This window comes from Camelus bactrianus, chromosome 24 (genome assembly GCF_048773025.1).
Source record: "Camelus bactrianus isolate YW-2024 breed Bactrian camel chromosome 24, ASM4877302v1, whole genome shotgun sequence".
Classification (NCBI taxonomy): Eukaryota; Metazoa; Chordata; class Mammalia; order Artiodactyla; family Camelidae; genus Camelus; species Camelus bactrianus.
In genome coordinates, this window is record NC_133562.1 from 23202633 (window position 1) to 23225635 (window position 23003).

At 39.2% G+C, this 23003-nt stretch overlaps 1 long non-coding RNA gene across 2 annotated transcripts; it reads left to right on the forward strand.

Moving 5' to 3' along the window:
• The first annotated feature begins 209 nt into the window (after positions 1–209).
• LOC141574915 (uncharacterized) lies at positions 210–22100 on the forward strand. 2 transcript variants are annotated; one of them, XR_012502054.1, is made up of 5 exons: positions 210–1345; positions 10919–11126; positions 12974–13307; positions 18366–18436; positions 21860–22100. It is a non-coding gene; the product is annotated as an uncharacterized LOC141574915 (long non-coding RNA). The 2 variants fall into 2 exon arrangements; XR_012502055.1 differs by lacking the exon at positions 21860–22100 and adding an exon at positions 18669–21847.
• The last annotated feature ends 903 nt before the right edge of the window (positions 22101–23003 follow it).

The window sequence follows — 23003 nt, forward strand, 5'->3', positions numbered from 1 at the left end:
CTCGGAAGCTGAGAAAAGTCGGGCCTTATGAGTAATTGAATGACTGTCCAGACATGTGATGGCGGCTTCATAAAGCGGTTTGGATGATGACTCAGGTGGAACGCTGCCTCCAATTTGGGGCCCGTTATGGCTCAGGGGCGGTGATAATGTGCCCATAAAAGCTACAGATTGGTCCAGAACGGGTGCTCTAAAGTGAGCCTTTTCCTAATCATGTCACCATTTTATGTCTGGGGGTTTGGCTTAGAGCCTGGATGCTCAGAGGCAAGACTGTAAATGGAAATATTGAAAAGCGTGTCATCATAAGCTGGGGCGATCATTAAAACACGGCAATCAGATCATCCCAAGTCCCCAGGGTAAAAACTTCAAAGGCTTCCTAGGTGTTTAAGAAAATAGCTTTCAACCTGTACTAAAAGGCCCTGATGACTTTGCACCTGTCTTCCTCCTCAGCACCGCCTCCCCCAGGCCTCACTCCTTACCTACCAGGTCCTCACAGCCTCCTCTCAGGTTTTAATAACTGTCAGCTCATTTCTACTTTAGGGCCCTGTACTGCATTCCATCTGCCTGGGAGACTCTCTCAAATGATCCTCCCGTGAGAGGCTGGTTTTGTCATTAGGGTCGCAGACATTTTTATCATCTGCTTAGCAATGAACACCGTCAAGCAGCTTCTGTTTGTCAGTCTCCCTGTCTCTCCCATCCGTGAATCTGCCTCTCCCCCCATCTCTGAGTCTACCTCACTCATGATCGAAAATAGAAGGAGTCTTCCAGGAATACATGACCCTCCCTTCATTTTTGAATGAGTCTGGGCCTGTAAAAGCCGATCAAACACGATGCTTTAATTTTGGGTAAATGTGCTTCGAATTCTAAGTAGAACTTCTGAGTAAGAGTTTATCTCGTCTCCCTGGAACACTGCGACATAGCCTGCCAACAAATGAACTCCCTGGAACGACGCTGACATTTCCTTCTAGGCCTGTTTTCTCAGGGTGTCAAGTGCAGTCTGCACAGGCGCGCCGGCCTGAGAGAGCCCGGCCGAGGCGCGCCGGCCTGAGAGAGCCCCGGAGAGGCGCGCCCGCCTGAGAGAGCCCGGCCGAGGAGCGCCGGCCTGAGAGAGCCCGGCCGAGGCGCGCCGGCCTGAGAGAGCCCGGGAGAGGCGCGCCGGCCTGAGAGAGCCCGGCCGAGGCGCGCCGGCCTGAGAGAGCCCGGGAGAGGCGCGCCCGCCTGAGAGAGCCCGGCCGACGCGCGCCGGCCTGAGAGAGCCCGGGAGAGGCGCGCCGGCCTGAGAGAGCCCGGGAGAGGCGCGCCGGCCTGAGAGAGCCCGGGAGAGGCGCGCCGGCCTGAGAGAGCCCAGGTGAGATGTGCTGACCTGCGAGAGCCCAGGTGAGGGCTCGAGCCCGCCCCGGGGCTTCCCCCAGAGATGGTTTCAGCCTTAACCTGTTCCTGCAGGTGCTTCGTTAGGCGTTTTCTTCTAACCCCTGTGACAACCACTGCAGCTCATCTTCCCCCACCGAGGGAGCATCTGGCAATTTGTCTAAGAGAAGATGCTGAGGAAATTAGCGTCTGGTCTCATTTTAAATCTTCCTTCATCTGAATTTGCAAGAAAGTCATGTGCATACGGGCAGAGCAAAGCAGAGTTGAGATAAAAAACTTATCAAACTCAAGATAAAAAACGTGAACAGAGCAGGATAAGACCCTGCTTGATGTTATGGCTGGTTTTCATTTTGTTCCAATATAGATAACTGTTCTACATTATGCAATAAATTTGGCAGAAGATGCAATATACATACACTCATAAACACTCAAATATGGGAAAACATTTTCATTGATAGTCATTATCCAGAAAATGGAGATCAAAATAAAAAGATTTCATTTATAATTTATAATTTTATAATTGTAATTACTTATAATTTCCCTCCCTAACCCATCCATTCTTCATATTTTTCTACCAGCATTTTTAATTCAGCAACTTTTTAAAAAACTTTAGCTTCATATTCCAAATATCTTATAGAATTTTGCTGTTTTTATTTGACATTAGATGTGATTTATCTTCTCATTCTTCCAAAAGAGATTTCCTGTCATTTTTGAACATGTTAATATTTTGTCAAGTAAGTGAGTTAGCTCAATCACTCCCCTATTGGCATAATTGCTTTATGTCTAAGTTGGTTTCAATATTTCATTAGTTGGCTTCTTTACTAAACATCATGATTATTAATAAAATTTAAATGTGTAGGAAATTTTAACTCTGTGAGTATATATTCATATCTAGACATTGACTTATTTTGTATGAAATTCTGGGAAAGGCAGCGGTCCCTGAAATTTGAGTTATGGCCACTTTGCTACCAGAACATATATCAAATGGTCTGATATCAAAATGTCACTTTACAAAAGTATGTACACAGGGAGGAAAGACAGTTTTGAGAAAAAGATCACGACTCCCACTCTTTCAGAAATATAAAAAGATGTCCTTTACAAGTCTCTCTTTATGTTTAAGAAATCTTGAGAAATCTGATGAATTGTACCCTGAGATATATTTTTGTTTAAGGATGATGAAATGGTCAATGGTTCAAAGTATGGCTGGTGCTTCTCTGGCCCCCAAAACAAAGAGTTAATTATGCTGTGGATGCTTTTCAGCTAAGGGTGTTTTCAGTTTCTTAATAGAATTCATTGTGCACATTTCATGAGAGTTTCACTGAGGAAACATCTGGAGCTTCAGCATCTCTAGAAATACTAGCATCTGAAGCAATATTAGATGCACATTCTCCCTTCACAATAATCTCCTGGAGTTTAGCAGAGGCAGCTCCTCAGAAGGCCTGTTTGCCATCATCCCCATCTTCACATATTTCCTTTATGCTCGCTGTGGAGTTCAAGACCTGGGATATCTTCACAGTCTTCAGTTTTACGAAAGGGGAATCTGAGGCACAGGGAAGTTCATGACTCAGTGGGTCAAGTGATTCATCATTGGCAGAGCCAAGACGTTTCAAATTCAAAAATCTCTCACTTGAAATATTTATTGATTTAAAACTTTGTTACTCATGCATATAATTCATTACTTCAAATGAGCTTTTGGGGGCACCTACTAGGTGTCAGGTCATTTTGAATGTTATAAGGACAACGATAAATGAGACAGGAACCCTGTTCTCTTGGAGCTTTCATTTGAGGGTCTAAATGGATGAACACCAGAGAAGAAGTACTGGTACAAGTGATCATTTCTGAAGAGGGTAAGCCAGTGCTGCAGAGAACTGAAAAAGTAATGTTATCAAGTCCAAACTCATTCTGCTCTCCACGTGGCAGGCCAGGGAATCGGGAGACGAGGTGTTGGGGCAAGAAATAATGACTGTACTTGGAAAGCCAGCAGATGGAGAAGATGGGGGACTAATGTCCTAGAGAACCATCTTACCCACGTCAGGATTCAGGCTCCTTTTATACTAAAAGGGGGAGGGAATGTGGTTGGTTGTTGCAAACTTCTTGGTGTCAGAATCCTTTGCTCTGGCAGCTGTCCATGTGAGTCAGGTCACAATGTTCCTATAAACCTCCAACAAGACAAATGTTATCCTCTGTTCTGCAACTTTTTATCTCTGTATGAATGAAAAAGTGTTATATCCTTAAAGGTCAGAGCCTTGAGAATGGCTATCCTGTATATTTCAGGCACTAGGTAACATTATTTTACCAAAGGTGTGCAACCGGCAGGACTAAGCACAGGAAACGGAGCATGGGGGGAAATTTAAAGGAATAGATCTAGTATGGAGTCAGATTCATTCTTCCCTATTACATTAACACCTCTCTCATTCCAGCAAGGTTACCAGGTGGAGGGGAAAGGAGGGCAGGACACGTCAAAGAGGGTCTGCAAAGAGGAAGGGAGGGTGATGGTAGAGGAGCATGTGTTTTGAGATGAAGGATTGATTTCAGGCCATTTGATTGAAAGAAAAGAGGTAGTCAGGTGTCAGAGAACAAGGAAGTTTGGAGAGAGATTTTTAAAGGCCTGTATAGTTCCTTTGTTGCTTTTTGCTGCCCTGATTAGAGCAGATAATATGCTGGATGATTTCTTTCCCAATTTGCAAAAATCTCAAAGAACATGGATTCTGCCAGAGGTTCGGAGACACAACAGGTTATTAGAAATGATATTTCAAAAATTCCATGTTGCTATTAGAAGTGCTACTTCAGCAACCTAATGAAATATCCAATAAAAAGGGATCTACACCCAAACAACTCATTTGGTTAAAATAAAAACAAATGGAACAATTATAGGTAAGAGTTTCCCAAACTGATATAAGCTGTCAGAGGTAATCAGTGTTTTCATCCTGGAGGTAGGTAGTGACTGGAACAGAGCATAAGCAGGGCTTCTGGGTGCTGGCAATGTTTTGTTCTTTGAGTGTTACTTCCATAGGTGTATTTTTTTAATCCCCTCAATCTATACACAAGAGATATTGGCACATTTTTGTATATACACTGTTCAATAAAAAGTTTAAACAATAAATGAAATTTCAAAAAACTGACAAGTAACATAGACATCACTGGTATAAAAAAGTTTTCAGGAAAAGGAATCTTTTGATACTTTATGAAAGACTTAACAAAAATGGGTAGACGTCATAAATGGAGACAGAAAGAAAGGGTATTTAGAGGGAGGGAACAGCATGACACAGGAAACGTACAGACTAAATATATGGGTCAAGAAGAAGTCAGATAAGCTGCTCAGGGAACCTGGTCACCTCGGGCTCTCCTCGCCAAGAGACTGAAAAAATACTTCTTCTGGGATTCACTTGTCAGGCGACTTGATAGCAAACCCACATCTCAGTCATAGTTGACCTTTAATTTTGCTTCTTACTTTTTTCAATAAATTTTTTATATACCCATGCCCTTGAACAGTGGTTCTCAAGCTTGTGTATAACTCAGAATCACCAGGAAGCCTTGTTAGAAAGTAGACTATTGTCCCTACAGAGTTAAGGAGTGGGGTCAGAGAATTTGCATTTCTCATAAATTCTGGGTGGTGTTGATGCTGCAAGTTTAGGGACTACATTTTGAGAACCACTGCCTAGAAAAATATTCTTGGCCTTTCCTAATTTATCTAGCTATAACTTATCTTTGTAATCCAAAAGAGAATGGATAAATTGCTAGATAGCAAGAGGCCTTAAAGATTAGTTAATCGAATCTCCATCAAGTCTTGCTCATCTGGTCTACAATGACCAGCTCCCTTCTATTTTTTTACTAAATTAACTCATTAATCCCTCAAAGCTTATTATTTTAAATTGACTAAGACTATGCAATTGGAGCAGCTTTAGTGATCTTCCTCTGAATGTCTGGATCCATTATCAAAGATTCATAGATAACATTGGTTGCCTGGCTTTCGTATTATTTGTATTTCGTTTCTTTATCCAACCATATTGTGATTGAATCCACACACCCACCTCAGACACAACCCAGTACTCCCACACACACACGTAGGTTTGGATGATCTTTGTGCTTTCGCTGGATGCCAGTCACATGGTTAGTCCCAAAGTTTACGATACTTTAATTTTTCACAATAGCCCTTGATAATGCTATAATTTCACATTGCCTCCACTGCAGGGCAGATTGGCTTTTATGTAGTAGGTGTTGACAACCAGAGGACAGAGAATGCTTTCTGTTTATCTGCAGAGCCTAGCACATTGCCTGGTATTTATTTATTTTTTTTTTGCTTGAAAATATTTATTGAATGAATGAATGACCCAGCATATATTTTTTTGCCATAGAAATACTCAGTAAATATGATACACCTCTAAACATAACATTTGTAGGTGATATTGGAGACTAGTGCTAATGTAAATAAGAATTTAGTTAAATGCCTTTTTTTTTCTATTCAAATAAAAATCATATAATATCACTGAAGCGCACCTACAGCTCAGCCAAATAACATCGTTTCAGTTTTCCAAAATTCAACTACCACTTTATGTTGAGGCCAGATTCAACCCTTATGTAAGTTTCTGGTTTGAATCATACAATTCTCACACCTATCCTCCCCCAGACACTTTATCTTTTAGAATTGTATTTTTGAATGTGTTACAAGAAAAAAAAAATCAAAAGTAACTCTCTTGCCTTGGTACATAAATGCATCACTTCCAATGGCTGTGGCAGCAGGTTGTTGACAGAATGAATACAGGACTGGTATGAGCAGCTCCCAGATGCCACACATGATAAAACAGTTCACAAGGCAACTGGGTGGCCTTTCATTGTATTTTGTGTCCTAAGAGCTATTCTCTTATGTTTTCTGTTTTTATTTTCTATAACCCCTGCCTCATGCCTCAGTAATGACATCAGAGAACCTGTCAAGCTACTTTAGGAGATCAATGTTAATTTGTTTCATTAACAAAATATGTATTGAAAGTCTAATATGTGCCAGGCACTGTTTTATGTGCTGGGGATACAGTACTGACAAAGACAGCAAGGTCTTGCCACCATGGAACTTGTAACCTAGTGAAGGAACAGACAGACAGTTAACTACATATATACATAAAGAAATACATAAGTGAATAACTTCAGGTAATGACAATATGTTGAAAAAAAAATCAAGTAATGAGACCATTGTGATGAGTTACTTTAGACAATGCAGACAGGGCTTGTCTCTCTGTAAAGGTAACACTGGACCCAAAAGGAAAATATCAAGAAAAATTCCAGTGTACAAGATACAGGGAAGACCATTCTAGAGCAGAGGAAGAGTGCAAAAGGGAAACTGCCAATGGAATCCATGAGAGTTTATGGGGTGTTCTACACTAACGTTATTGTTGACTTTCTTAGAAACTGCTCTACCACAAATCCAGACAGAAAATAATTACTTCAATGAAGAGAAGAAGAAGTGAGACTCTAAAACATTTCAGACCTTCCACAACAATTTATTTTTCTTGAAAGAATTCCAACGATGGTGTTTCTAAATCTCTAAGCAGAGATGGTGTTCAAAATACTTTCACAGTCAATCAGACTGGACATTAACAAGGATACTGCTTGGAAGTGAACTCTAGGAGTATTGCTATAAAATGTAAATATCAGTGAGTAAATACAACCCTGGCTGGGATGAACTCTGCAAAAGAATATTAGCTTTTCTTACATTGCAGCATTAGAGCTACTACAGCCAGCATCGTGGCTTTCATAATACTGTGTTGGTTGTAGCACCCACTGCTATAAAGCACAAAACCATCCAAGAGAAAGCTTTGGTCCAAGGGATGCCCATGTCCCTTTCCACAGTCCTAGGCCTTCATCTCAGTGGTAATTCCAGGTGGAAATTCCAATAGTAGTCTGGATATTGCAAATCATACTCCCAAAGTAATCAATCACATTATTGCCATTTTTTAAATCAAATCTCATTATGTATTCATTCTAAGGAGATTTATTGAGTCTCATTGCCAACTAAAATTTGTCACTCACCATCTGGCACTACAAGAATGAAGTCACTGGCCACCGCAGATGCTAATCTTCCACACTCTGTGAAGGGAGTTCAGGGTAGAGATCAGGAATGGGACACTCTGTGCTCTGGGAAAAACTAGCAGAAGAAGCCTTCAGATAGCTGGATATTTTTCAGATTTTATGAACCCATCTTCTTGCATCTCCTCATGTCTAGAAAAGCACTAAAATCATTAATGGAGACGTCGGCTCCTCATGACTAGCAGCAACCTGCTTGTGACTAGCAGCGACCTTCTGCCAAAATGTGTGCGTGAGTGCATGTATCCCCCTTCACCAAAATCACCTACATATACTGAGCTCTCCCCTTACTTCTTCGGAGTAGCTCCTCAAAGTTATCAGAGAGGCTGTCTCCAGGGCTACAGTCCTCATTTTGACCTAAATAAAACTTAACTCACAACTCTCCCATTGTGCATTTTTTCCTCAATCAACAGCTATTAAGTGCCATGCCTCACTCTGGGAACAGGGGTTGCGGGAGTAAACAAAACAACAGAAGCCCTGCCCTTGTAAAGCTTATATTTCCATGAAATAGACCAACAGTAAAAATGATGTGTAAGTAAAATGCAAAGCATTTCATGTAATGATAAGAAAACTAAGTAAATCAGGCAATGGGAACACAAAATGTTAATGGGAGATTAAAATTGGAGGAAGCTTTATAGGAGGGTGAGTTTGGAATCAAGACCCTTGAGGAGGTGAAGGATCTAGTTGTGCATTTGTTTATGGGGAGAACATTCCACGAAGAGGGAAGGACAAGTGTCATAGCCAACAGTGAGACAAGTGAGAGTTAAGTAAGGGACAGCTCAAAGAAGCAAGGGAGAAGCACCATCCGTACCTTGGAGGGCAAAACTAAGCCCTCGCTTTGGCTCTGAGTAAAACAGGAAGCCAATGGAAGTTCTGAGTAGAGGATGACACAGCCAAGAAACACTCCCATAAAAATATAATAAAACTCACAGAACAGAAAGAGTACAAAAATGGAAGAAAACTTAGCTAAAATATATTAGCAATTCAGCAATCACAATCCTACGGGGTAAAACAGGTGATGTGATTTACAAGGAAAATTGAAATTTCAAAAGATAAATTTCAAAGATTTAAAAACACTTCAGAAGACATTTAGGTGGAAAGAGCTGCTTCTGTGTAGGTAAAATAACAGACTGGCTTCAAAAGGTTTTTTTTCATCCTAAAGGATGGAAGATACTGACATAGGTTTTGTGAAAAACAAAAGTAACCAGTGAAGTCCTTCTTAGATGAGAGTGAGTGAATGACAAGGAATTCAGAGTAGACCTTATGCATAGCATCTGGCAAGAGGGACAGAGCAAGCTGTGTGTTATAGTAATTTCCTCTTAATACGAGATGAGCAGAACAGCCACTATGCAAGTGTTGGTATAAAATAACCAGTGGTAAGTAATAAAACTGGTTAAACATAGAATTTAGACAAAGTATGGTTATAAAACTCAATACAACATTAAGAACACATAATTGTGGAAAATGTCCCAATTTCTACTTTCAAATAAGAAATAGGTCATAAAAGTAAAACTACAGAAAACTCACTTTTGAGTTTAAATGTGAAATCTAAATAAAGTACTAGCCAATCAAATTCAGCATGATATTAAAAATAATACAGTGTAAACATGCAGTGTTTATGACAAGAATCCAAGAGTTGTTCAATACTACACCAGCCATTAACAATAGAGTCAGAGGCAAGGCTCCTACTACCACCATCACTTTCTATCACAACTGTCAATCCTTTGGAAGGTCTAGTAACCGTCATGGAAGAAGGAAGAGGAGAAGAAAGAGGAGGATGGTGACAGTGGAGGGAAGAGGTGGGGGAGGAGGAAGAAAAGAAAAAAGAGGAATGAGGAGGAGGAGAAAGATGAGATAAAGGAAGAAAAGGAAGAGGAAGGGGAAAATAAGAAATATAGCAATAAAATTCCAAAGCAGGACAATTAGAACTACTTGTAGATTATATCATTGTATAATTAGACAAAAAAACAAACTATTAAAATGTGTTGGAGTATATGGGTAGATTGTGATAAACTTTTTTTTTTAATTAATATATTCTTTATACCAGCAAAAAACAAAAAAACAAAAAAAAACAAAAAACAAAAACATAAAGCTTAATGGAAAATAAATGACATTGTCAATACTAACCATATGACAAAATACTTAGGAATAAACTTAAAAAGAAAGTTTCAGGAACTATTATGAGAAAATCTACAAAGCATTACTGAGGGCTACAGCAAAAATCTTAAGAAACACAGAAAATATGAAGAACCCCTGAAGGAATGATTCCAGTTGAGGCTTTAATTTGGAAGATGAAGGAATCTGAGCAAAAATTTCCATGGTGTTTTTTAGAAGTGTGATACGACAATTTTCTAAACAAAAATGATAAAATAAGTGAATATATATCAGACAAGCTGGAAAACAAGATGAATGAGAGGGATTTAGAATGCTAGCTTTTATACCAATATGCAATAATCAGAACAGGAGAGCACTGGCAATATGACAGAAAAACATATGTACTATGATAAAAACAAAAACCTACCTTGATTTAAGAATATATAAGATTTAGAATATTAAAATATTTTAAACTGAGGATTTAGATGTTACCAAAAAAGTGGTGAAGGAAAAGAAATCCACACATTGTTTACAAAATTTTTATCAAAAGTAAAAATGATTTATTTTTGCAACATCCACCAGACCTCAAGAGGCATGTAGGGACAATTTGTGATCTCTGAAATCTTCCCTATTCTAAAGCAATAAGAGAAAATAATTCTGTAAGTTTCCCTTTTCATCACTCCTGTAATGATAGGCTTCATTCTGTGTATTGAACATGTATTTTCAATGTGGCAGCATTATTTCCTCAGCTTTCTAGTGGGAAGTAACCTGGTGCAGGGGAAAAATCATGGGTTTTGATCTTTCAAAAACCTGGATTCAAATCTTGACCATAACACTTGGTACATGCATAACCTTGGAAAAATCAACCTTTTATAACTTCAACTTCCTCATTAATATAATTTGCTAATTATACCTACTTTACAGTCTATAAAATATGAAATTCACTTAAAAAACTAGCAAATTTGCAAATTTCAATTTACCTTTAGTACCTTGCAATTTCAAATATCCAAATGTTACACCTCAACGTTGCTTAAGTGCTTTGCTCATTATTTGATGTGTCTGTACAGAGATTGTCAGCATTATCTCTGTCCTTTCAGTTATTCCCTGTGGTATAGGAGCTGAAAGCCTTTAGACTATATAGCAGATTCTCTTGCCAACAGTGTTCTATTTAAACTCTACCAGCAAGAGGCACCCCATGAAATGTTAAAAATGGAAAAGAAGAAACTGTTTCCCCCTGTGGCGACAGGCAGACATGTGGGCAATGACAAGCATGAGGTTTATATTTACCTCCTAGTTCCCACACCTTCAGTGTTACAAGCAGCTGAGAATCCACAGATGTAGCTTCCTTGGGTTCCAATAACTTTTTTTTTTTTTTTTTTTTTAGAATTAGAAGTTCTCCATGACCTTCACCTCCATGGATTTAGAAAGCATCTAATTAAATGATAACATACCACTACTTTTAAGATGTTTCAAGATTTCAGAGATGATGAAAGTGGAAACACGTGCATTCTAGAAACAATGAAATACGATGCTGAGAAAAATTTCTGTCTCTGGACGGAACCCTGACTGATACTGTATCCTAACATTATTAGGTAAATCTCTGAGTTACAAGCTGAATCTTTTTCTTCTGAGTCTGGTTCAGAGTTGTTGTTTACACAATGTTTATTGAGTGAATAGGTAATGAAATCTCTCCCTCACACCAGAAAGAAATTGTTATCCCCCACATGCACACACACAAGGAGAATCATAGAAATCTCAAAATTGATCACATAATTATATTATCTACTATATTCTGTTGTTAGGTTTTTTTTTTTCTGGAATATTTTATAATAAAAGTAAAGTTAGTAACTAGACCCCTCAGAAGGAAAAGAAAATGGAAAATGGCTCATAATATTTAACTATCCCATCATAGCCTACTTTGTTGATAAATTAACAGCCGAGTTAATGTATAAAATGTATATTGTTTGGGTAAGTTTCCAGCAGTATAACTTCCTCTTATTAAAACTCTATTCTCAGTTATATAATGCTGAGGGTTTTTTAACTGCTATTTTTAAAATATATTTGTTTGTATCAGTCTAGGATAGTTAACATCTCTGCCTTTGATGATAAAAATTCTAGACTTCCTTGAACTTCCTCCCCCCTTACCTTCCCTAAGGTTATGACACTGAACTTCCTCCATCTTCTCTGGTTGTAACTTGTCCATTATCTTCCCTTGTTCCTTTCTCTTACCTTTTTCTTTTTAAAGGTATCATTTACATTTCAGCCTTCTCAGTCTCCTACGAAAGAGGAACAGTCCTCAACTTGAAATGCTGCCAAGTCTAGTGAAGTCTCCCAACTCACTGATTTTAAGCAATTAAAGAGAGACATAAATCCCCACAGCTGCCAATCAATTGATTTTTCTACGTGCTCGCATATTTTGCAGATTTGATGGATACAGTTTTCCTCTCCCCACAGCCTACAGCTGCAAATTTGCAACTTTTGAATTTCTGTTCATTTGCCATTTGAAAATTTTTGTTTGGAAAAATTAAAACTTTTTATGCAGAGGGAAAAGAAAAAAAACGTATCAGTCAGCATTCTCCATCAGCACCATATAAGGCGAGGATATGGAAAAAGACCAGTAAGCTAGTCAATAAGAATGAGTTTCACGAAGGACTTTAAACCATAACCCACGCAACAACTTCTTACCTCTGACACCTGCATGAATGGGTCTGGTCATAAATCCTTAACTTCCCCAAAGTGATGAAAATTTAGTGTCACAGAGAAAGCCTTCTTTAGGCATCCATATTTCCTGATATTTAATTTTTTACTGCAACTTTATACCCATGCCTACATGCGAATACTTCTACTTTTTAATATTTTGCAAATCACTGTGTTTTGTTTTTGTGATCTGCAAAATAAACACTTATAGATTTGTGCTTGGATCAAGTCACTTAGATACCTCTTCCCACTGTGAAAGTATTGTTCCATTAACATTTTTTTTTTTGTTCAGCATATCCGAGGTGCCAGTGTCTAAAGCAAGATCTAGTCCCTGACTCAAATTACTGATATTCCATGCTACGATTGATATATCTCACAAATACTTTATTCACCTTTCTGTGGTTCTCAGTCACCATTTATACATTCGAAGAACTTGTTTGGGGGTTGCTAGAATATTCTTAAGATGGAGAAGGGAGTTAAAGAACCTTTGCTAGGAGTTCTTAAACCATCTTCAGGCAGAAATGAAGTCTAAAGAGGAGAGGTCCCAAGGAGAAGGGGAAAAAAAGGCAAGGTTATCAGCATAGTTTAGGTTACATTAATATTGTTGAACATCTAAGAAATGCAGCTATAAGAGAGGCCTCAAGCTCTAAAACATTCCACAAATCAATGATTAGATTTAACCCACTAGCAGCAAATTCTGTCTGATTCTAAAAAGCCGCTTCTGTCTTCCCACTCCATTCAGTCACGACGTCCCGTTGCAGAAAATACCGGTTCAACAGAGAAAGATGTAACCACTACAGTATTCTCCTGTTGAAGAAAGTTTGCTGTACACCACTTCACTTTTACAAAAGACCTGCTTTAGTGCCTGTTTTTTGCTAACCAAAAGAAATCTGAAGAAGATTTCATTGTTAAGAAAAAAGATGAGAAGCAAAAACACTGTTCAGTGTTGGTTCTGCAGCGAGCCCTCGGAGAGGCAGCAAGCACTTGGGGCTGTGAGAGTGGCCCCACCAAGCTCTTTCCCTGAGAACTACACTCAGCATCCCAGCATCCAGCCGCCGTAGCTTGGAACTGTGTCTGTGAGTCTCTGTGCTGTATCTCCATTTTTTTGTGTGTGCATCCCTTAGCAAGGTGTGTCCTGAGATAATGGCTTCTTTGCTTTATGCCATTTCAGATTATGAATGGTTTTATAGGAATGTTCTAGTTTTGGATAGTGGGGGTAATCTGTATGTGATGTAGCGAGGTAGTTAACACAGCTTTCAGCAACTCCTTTGCTGTGTGTGAGTGAGGGGCGACACCTAGGGATCAGCAGTGGGCGCATCCTCTGTCACCTGCTTCCAGGTTCACCAACAAAACCCTGTAGGAATGAGGTGCCTGCGACTAGTGAATACCTTTGGGTAGAGAACCAGGAGACTCAAAGAAAGAGATACGGGGCCTCATCAGAAAAACAAACACACAAGTAGTAATCCTAACAGAGCAACTGGCAGAAATCAGGTAAAACAACCCATTTCCAAGAAGCAAAAGAAGACAACAGAATAATTAGCGTCAGGAGGGTAAATGGGACCAGACCTGATAATGTCACGCAGGGTGGAGGCAGCAACAGAGGGCACAGAATGGCAATTAACCTTGATGACTCTAGAGAGAAAGTGACGGCTTGCAAGTGCAGACACAGAGCTAGACTCCTGAGCCACAGGAAGAATAAATTCTTTCCAAAGCAGGATTGCCTGTTTGATTTGTTTTTTGTAGCCTGCAAATAAAGTATCCCATATGTTTCTGATTGTGAGTGAAATGGAGGGGAAAATAAAACATCCTACTTTCAAAGTGGGATCCAAATGTTCTCAAATGTCTCCTTCCGTGGTTGGGGATTTTATTATGGTCTCCAGAAATATTATGACCGACCAGAAATATTATGAACCATCCAAGCAAGATGGTTCTTTTCTGAAGCCTATTTAAGTTCCTCTGCTTCTTGTATGGGGAAGCATGATTTAAAAATATTATCTGGACATGACTGATGGCAAACAATGTTAAATTTAAAACTTCTGATGAGTACAACTTTTAAATTTGGGGTTAAAAAAACAAATTTCAGATAACACCAACAGGCTTATGGTTAGAACACAGAAGAAACTGAAAAATACAGAAAAACGCTGAGATATCAGAAAAATGTCCTGTGTAGCCATTTCCCTTCAACTATTTTCTTCTTGTATGATTTGAAAACATTAATCACAAGTAATTTTGGAGAAATATTTACTGTAATTTAATGTATGTATGTTTTTTTTAATTTATATTTGAACTAAATATGTTGCAAACCATTTTCTAACCTAAGATGGTCCCAATACTAATCCATGATGTCTTCCCATTTTTGTAGATTGCAATGTTTATATTTAAAATTAACTCATCTGAAAAATACTTCTGGTGCCTAGAGTATGGGGAGATCCTAACTTATTAATTTTCCAATTAGCAAAAATTCCCCATATAATTTAATGAATAATCTATCCCTTTACTAATGGTTTCTGATGGTTCTGTAGTGGTTTTAGACATTAGTTACTAGATCTCAGGGAGCATTTCCAGGCTGCTGCCATTACGCCAACGTGGCTGTTGATTCTTGGATCCTCTCTATATTCTACTCACTGTCACTTTATAATACTTTTTAATAACTTATTGGGGAAGTCCCACTACATAGTTCTTTTAATTTTATTTCTTAGTTACACATTCCTTCAGAGGTCTGTAGAAATATTTGGTCCAATTAAAAAAATTACATTGAAATAGGATTAAATTAAATTAAAATGTATAAATTGACTAGAGAGTTTTAGTAAAATTAAATGTTAAGTCCATGTTGGTCTCCTGCTGCTCTTCCAACATATCCAGGAATGTCCCACTTTAAGATGTCCCTGCCTCTAACATCCTTCCCCAGATACTGACAAAGCTTGTCCACTCCCTGTGCTCAGGTGTCTGATTAAAACGTCATCTTTCCAGGAAGGTCTCATCTGACCCCCTATGATCAAATAACAGTGCCCTCCTCACATTCCATCCACTTCGCCTGCTTCATTTTGCTTCACAGCAATGATTAGTACGTGACATGTACGTTGTATTCTTACTTGTTTATTTCACGAGAAGAGGAATTTTGTCTGTTAACTGATAATTCCTCAGCTTCTACCTGATAATCCTTCAGGCACATCAAAAATTCTAATAAATGCCCTTTGAAGAAATACATGAACTTACATGCTGTCTATACCCCATAGCTTGTGATTCCTCAAAGAAGTCACTCCAATCAGCAGAACTTCGGTCTCCCCCTTTCAAGAGCAGTTCTTCAAAAGCTCTACTGAATTGTTTCTCTGTGGGCATGTAGGAAGGGGCAAGTTGTTTCACCTTTAACTATTTGCTACCTGCGATGCAGCATCCTTCCACCACCCCGAACTCTCTTCTAGTTCTTCAACAATTGTGTCTGAAATGGCTATACTCAGCCCAGGGTAGAGGTTTTCCTCAGATTGCTTCCAAGAGCCTGTCCTGAATTTTGAACAGTAAACTAATGTTTACGAAGCACCTACCAGGTGTCAGGCATCACGCTGGGAACACCCTGCAGCTACGGTCTTTTTTGATCCTCACAGCAATCCTGCTAGGTATGTTGTGTCAACCCCCATATTATCAGGTGGAAAATCACGGAGTTGAAATAAGCTATCCAAAGGGTGGAACAGATCCAAGATTTGGATATAATCACCAGTTTCAAGGCTGGCTATTCTCTCTCCCTCCCCTCTCTCTGTCTCTCTTTTTCTGTGTACCCACCCGTAATTAGCCAAACTGCAAAGCGTGAGGTCACAGTTACCAAGGCTGCTCTCACTTCTGACACCAACTGTAAGTTCTGAGAGTCCCCAAGATGATTTTTGTTTTTGAAAATTCACTACAAGGACTGACAGAACACACTAAAAGCTATTATACTCACACTTATGGTTCATTACAGGGAAAAGATACAGAATAAAACCAGCCAAAGGAAGACACTCATAGGGTAGGGTCTGGGAGGGTTCCAACACAAATGTTCAGGGTGCATTATGCCCCCAGCATTGATATCTGACAAGTCTCTTAGAGTATTTATCACCAGCTGGGGAATTTCATGCAAGCCTTAATGCCCAGAGTTTTCACTAAGGCTCCATTATGTACACATGACTGACCAGTAATCACCTTCATGCTTGGACTCAGTTTCGAGATCAACTGATCCTGTGCGACCTAAATCACAAGATTGCCCTTTTGTCATTTTCAGCCCCCACCCTAAGACTATCAGGTATTGTTGGCTGCACCCTAAGATTTGACATCAGCCTCCACCTTTAACAAATGCACTTCTATTAAGTATGACAAATGTTACCTCCTAGAAGCTGAGGGCAGTAGCCAGATCTCTCCTTGGGCAAAGCCAAATTCTTTACCACCCAGTGCCTGAGTTACCCATGCGGCCTTCAATCTTCTTGTGAAGACAACATAGCACATTATCACGGCCAGGGTGCTCTGCCAAGTTACATAAACAAACTTAAATTTGTGGACCCAGGGAAGTTACTGCAACAGAATGGAGACAGGCTGACACACACACGCAGACCAGGTCAGATCAGCCCGTCAGCTGTTTCCCCAAGTGCTGGGCCCCATCTCTCAAAGCTTGTTATAGGCTTGGCAGGTTTCTACAGTACTAAGTTGAGAAAAAGCTCAGATGACAGCGAAAGTGAAACATCAGGACTGTAAACTGCTAATTGCCAATTCCATATGTTTGCAAGGCAAACAACAGCGAGGGATATTGGTGGTGAGAGATCGCTGAATTTTGTGCTTGCACAGCTAGTCAAAAAAATGGAATTATGTAAAATCTTATCTCGCACTAATTCTGCCCTCACTCCCAAATCCAGAATTCTTAATGTAAGGAAGAAGAATCTTCACATTTAAATCTCAAGTCTCCCAAGCATTTATTCTAGACTTTGTGTAATCTCCTTAACCTTGTCTCTATGTTTTGAGAATATGAAACTGATGAGCAAGACAATACTATGTGTTATAAAAATGATCAGTTTAGACTGCAAACATAGATTGCCCGAGTTCAAATCCAACTTTTGGTCTTCACCAGCTGAGTAATTCTCAGCAAGTTGCTCAATGTTTCCAAGCCTCTTTTCCTCACCCCTAATGTACCTCATTTATAAGGTCTTTGCCATAGAAGAAATGTCCCAACATTTGTTATCTAATGAGAGCACTAGGGAGAAGTGTAAACCAGTTAGTTAAAATGTTATTGTTTTTGTTTTTGTTTTGCTGTTAATTATGCCTAATTCAAAATGGTTTCGTATTAGATGAATTTAAAATCAGCTAGGCTACTTCTATAGATTTGGGAAACAAACATTTTCTGACTAAAGAATCTGAGCGTCTTCATCACCAGTTAGTATAAACCAACAGGATGGAAGGCCTGGCCAAATGGATGAAGTTCTTGCAGGATGAATGAGTATCAATTTTGCAAAGAATAAATCACTATAGAAATGCAAAATGTAATGATTGATAGTGTCATCCTTACTCTAGTGCCCCAGTGATCTCCATGCAGGTGGGTCTCAAATGAGAAGAGAGTGGAGTGTTATGTTCCTGGTCCCTTCTTAATGACTGAATGAGGGACCATTCAGATGTTTTTCAATCCTGAAAAGAGATAAACATGAGAATAGAATGTAGCTAAAGAGGAAAGACCCAGAGGTCATCCTCAGAAAGTCCTTTTTTTCTTTCTTTTTCAGTTAGGGATTGAAGCTCATTAATCATTGGTTTTTAAAATCTCTATTCTTTACTCCTTTTTTGGTAAAGATTTGTAACTATAATCACCTTGCTAATTTCTCTGCATTTAAAAATTAGAGTAGAAATAGTTCACTGGCAAAAATACATGGTTAAATGTGTCCCTTCATAAATGTGAATAATGATGATAATAATAAATAATATAATATTTCAATATATGTCTCATTCATATATTATAGCACATATATATTGCATAGGTTATATTATATCTATTTAAAATTACATATTTATAAGTATACATTGTTATTTAATAAATATTATAACTTTCATTTTTATTGATTTGTAATGTGATCTTTACTGTTCTACTTACAATATTGCACCTAGATAATTCTGTTATCCTCAATTTTTAGATGGAGTTACAGAGATTCTGGGAGGACAAGAGATGTTTCTAGAGACACACAGAGTAATTGTAGAATGACAGGTATGTGAATCCTGATCTATGACAAAATGGTCTAAGACCTTGCCAATATTCCATGGTGATGGTGGTGAAGAAAAGCAAATTAAGAATAATTGCTATTGTATCTTGAATGCTTCATATATACCAGAAATCCCAATATGTGTCAAACACTGTGATACATATTTTGCTTCTGTTATCTGAGAAATAAAAACAGTCTCAGAGAAATCAAATTATTTGATCAAGTCTGTATTCCCAGAATATGGCATGCCCGAAGACTCCTCTTCAGTTCAAATGGTCCTTCTGCTGTTTGGAAGACGTTTTGAGCATTCCTGACACACTCGCTCAGGTGAGAGGTGTCAAAACTCCAGCCACCATGAAAGATCAGGGGCCAAAAATTGAAAATTTCTAAATTCTATAATTAATGAGCCTAGATTTTTATTGCTGATCTCACACACTTTGTCACTCTCTTTGAAGTCCAAGTCATTTCACTCCTCTGTACTTGGAATCCATCGTCAATGAAGAAGTAAACCAAACGTGCATGACAGTACATCTGTACGTGGTGTTAAGTATATTGCAGCATCGAGAAGCTTAGGAACAGTGAACGGGGATGCGACTGTGGCTCAGCTGACTTACGTTCTAAAGGGTATTATCACAGAGGAGAATGAAAACAGCATATCCGCTAAGAAGAACCAGAGGAGCCTGAACCTAAAATCTGCCCTGACCTCGTTTCTTACAGTTTCATTTATCCTCATCTAAGTGTGTAACCTGGACTTCCATAAAGCCCTCATTACCACTGATTTTGTATCGATTTGTCATATGCCAATGCTCGCTTGCAACGTACTTGACATTTGACTATCATAAAGAATGGGGATTGGCAGGCTTGTGTCAACTCCACTCTTAACCAAACCGCTGTGTAATTGAACAGGAAAGCAGTGCTAACAGTATGCATTTGATTCTAGTTCATTTGCCCAGCGGGCTAACATTTTAGAGTGCCCATCCTTTACATCCTAATGCATGTCAAACAGTATGTAAATACCAGCAAATCCCAGGAGATCTGCAATGTCTATATGTGCCCTATGCTAATGAGCACTATCCCAGGGAACTGGAGGATTTCCTTTCCCTCTTAACTGTGAATCAGAGGATACTTTTGGCAAGCAGATTAATTTAGGAAGCTGCTTGGAGACTGAGCTGTTAATAGATGTGAAGTGGTTAGCCCTGGGCCTTGAATTGTGTAACAGGCATGATGAATAGTCCTAAATAAACACTAATTCCTCTCACAGCCACTTAGCTATCTCCAAAGACAACAAAACAAAATTAAACAAAATCAAATCCCTAACAACAATGGTACCCAGGTACAGAGAGTTGACTCGGGGAAATGTGAAACATGTGTCTTTTGTAATCAATGCAGAGAAAGTATTCTTATTCAGCCTGTTTTGGAAGCTTGCAAGTTGAGAAATAACAATGTCTTCCTCATCAGGTATTGCAAAAATATAGCGATGTTTGCTGTTGACCTTTATATGTAAAGACGGAAGGGGTGGTCGTATCAGCGACTAGCGTACCATTTAAAGTTTACTTTCTTATTCATTGTCCTACATGCAAAATACTTTCATTATAGAATGGCTCATTGCTACTCCTACTAAAATATTGGGGAGACAATGGCGGGTAACAGAAAGAACAATTTTGGTCTAACCCATCCTGGCACGCTCTGTTGTTGACTGTGGAGTTTCTTAAGCTCACTGTCTGTACAATGGAATAAGACACAACTCTTTCTTCTGGATATTATTGCAAGAACTAAACATAACATGCTTTAGCAAATACAAAGCCCTGTGTAGACAAAAGCAATACTATTGACAGCATCTTTTATTTGCTGTTTGCTACAGAATAAATAACGCCGTGCCTCCAAAGTCTGAAAGACATCTTGTCTTCAGTCAATATAAGTATTCCATACTGGGGTTCCTCCACATTTAAATTATATTTTAAAAGCAGCCTATTAAAGTGCCTTTGAAAAGTTTACATTGCACTTCCTCTTGCATATATGGATCTTTTCCTCTTGTAAAATCCCAGGGCATTTCAAATAATGAAAGGTCATTTAGCTCATCTGGTCGATTGTGGCTGCGATCCATTTCCCCAACGAGAAGCAAGGGAAGCGTTTCTCAATGCATATCAGGGAAAAAACTCTCAGACCATTAGGACTAAAACATTGTATATGCCACAAGCTCTAGGCACCTAATTTCATCACAGACGATTTATGATTCTGCCATTTGGGCTGAATCAGACCCGGGACACTGGGACTCAGTGCTTCAGCAGGGAGGCAGGTTCACTGCAGCCTTCATCCAGTTTAAAAAATACTTTATTGACACACAGAGCATTCAGAGTTATAAAAATATATCATGTTTATCACTGCTTTTATGGCATGCATAGTTATGACACAGGGGCACTGAGCCATACAGTATTAGGCAAGCGTTTATTTCACCCTAAGCTGCTACAAATAATGCAGAGCTCAGCTTTCATCCTCTGAGCAGGCTGGACAGATTTCATCAGAAATAAGCATTTAAGAAAAACAGAAAAATCAATGCCGATGCATCTATTAGTGAAAAGTCCTGATTGGGTATGTATGTGCTCAACAAGCCTGTTAGTAATCCACCAGTGCACATTTCTGCCAAAGGCATGAGATTGCTAAACTGGAGATTTTGAAAAATGATCATCTTTCATGGATGCGGAAATCCAGCCAGGAAATTTACCTTTAAGCACTTTGACTAACACCCATAGTTTATGATTCCATTATCACCCGGACTCCGATGTACATCTTTACGGAGAGCTATTTCCTGAAGAATAATGACCCAAGACTTTTGGTTTTTTGAGTTACTGAGTGGACAAACAGTTAAATCTGGATCCAGAGTTAACACAGCTCTCCATTATCTAAGGCTGGGTTAGGGCAAAGTTGGCGGGACCAAGCATTGCAGAAAAATCAGAGAAAAGACTGACATTTGCATATAAATGGCAAGTGTCAGTAAGTGGAAAGGAAGCATTAAGAAATTTGCATCTGACTTAAGCTTTGTCCTTATTCAGCAGAATGCACTAGTCACAACTTGTTGGGCTGTGTTAGAATGGGAGCCAGGGACAAAGACAACACTGAGAGAGATGGTGGCAAGCGAAGTCTTTATAAACATGGATTGCACATCTCTCATGTGCTCAGAGAAAGTTCTCGAGACCTTCCCATAGGGTGAGCTACCTTGACCTGGCTAAATGGCTAGCTTATCCGGAGACTTAGACAATCTCTCTTTATCAATCCCCAACTCCTACAGCCTCTGAAAAGGTTGTTACTTTTCTTCTGAGATGCTACCAGAGTTTCCTCTGTGTTAAAGCATGTGTATAGACTTTTTCATGTAGGTTAAATGAATTCTGTCAAGGCAGAAACCATCTCACTAATGTGTCTCTATCCCACAGTGCCCAGTATCTCATGATGGAACAGCAAATGGCATATACCAAGCCCTAAAGGAACAAACGGTGAATGAGTGAATAAATTAAGAAAAGCTGCAGTGCAGAATAGCACCGTTAGAATGCTCTGCTTCTACTGTGTTTCATTCATTGAACTAAGATGCACCACCACCTATGAGAGCTGCTGAACACAGAAAATTTAGAAGAGACATAGTTTCCTTAAGAGCATAAAAATAAAAAGTAAATACTGCCTTTGTTGCGAAACTTCCTGTTCTTTGTTCCAAGTGCTAAATTTAGCACTTGGCATTCTTTGGGTCCCAGACAGGCATGCATGAGCAGGTACAGTCTTAGAATCAGACAGTGAGCAGCGGTGGACGAACCCGCAGCCTAATAGCAAAGAATAAAGCAAGAAAAGGTTTCTGTGATATTGAAAATAAAGGTATACATGGTTTTGTTTTATTGTGTTTAAAATCTGTTGTCAGCTGCCGTATAACGAACTAAGCAACAGCTGGTTTCTTTTCTAATAACCTGGTAGGACGTATTGAAGTCTCTTCTGTATTCTGGAAAGAGAGTGGCAGGGAAGGAGTAGTTTGGCTCTTTGGTGCGATGGAGTCATTTACCTGCTCAGAAAGGCTTGCCAGAGGATTGTGAAGAATTGCAGGCAGGCATTTTTCCGTTGGTGGAACAATTGCTCATACAGAGCTTAACTTGTCTCCGTGGCTTCCTAGATACTTCTGAAGTGTGCTATTTAGAGAGGAGGAAAAAAAAAAAGAAGTTGTTTTCAACCAAGAGGAATAAAAAAGGAAAGGGAAAACGGTGCATGTTTTATGCCACCTAATCTTTCTTATTTTAAAGCTGCAGTGTTCAAAGAGCTGCGCCCTCGCTGCACGTGACATCGTGTCGGGGGCCAAGTGCAGACCTGTGTCGTTTAGCAGCTCCACCGCCCGCCTGCTGTCGAAGTCTGGGCAAGACACTTCACTCTGTTGTCTTAGCATCTTCATCTGTAAAACAGGGAACAATAAAACACTTATTTCTGAGGAATATACAAGTTGATGCACATAAAACACTTAGAACAGCGCCTGACATGTAGTCCTTTTTTGTGTTAAATATTATTTGTGAGGTCAGAGAGGTTATTTTGGGGACGTTGGACAAA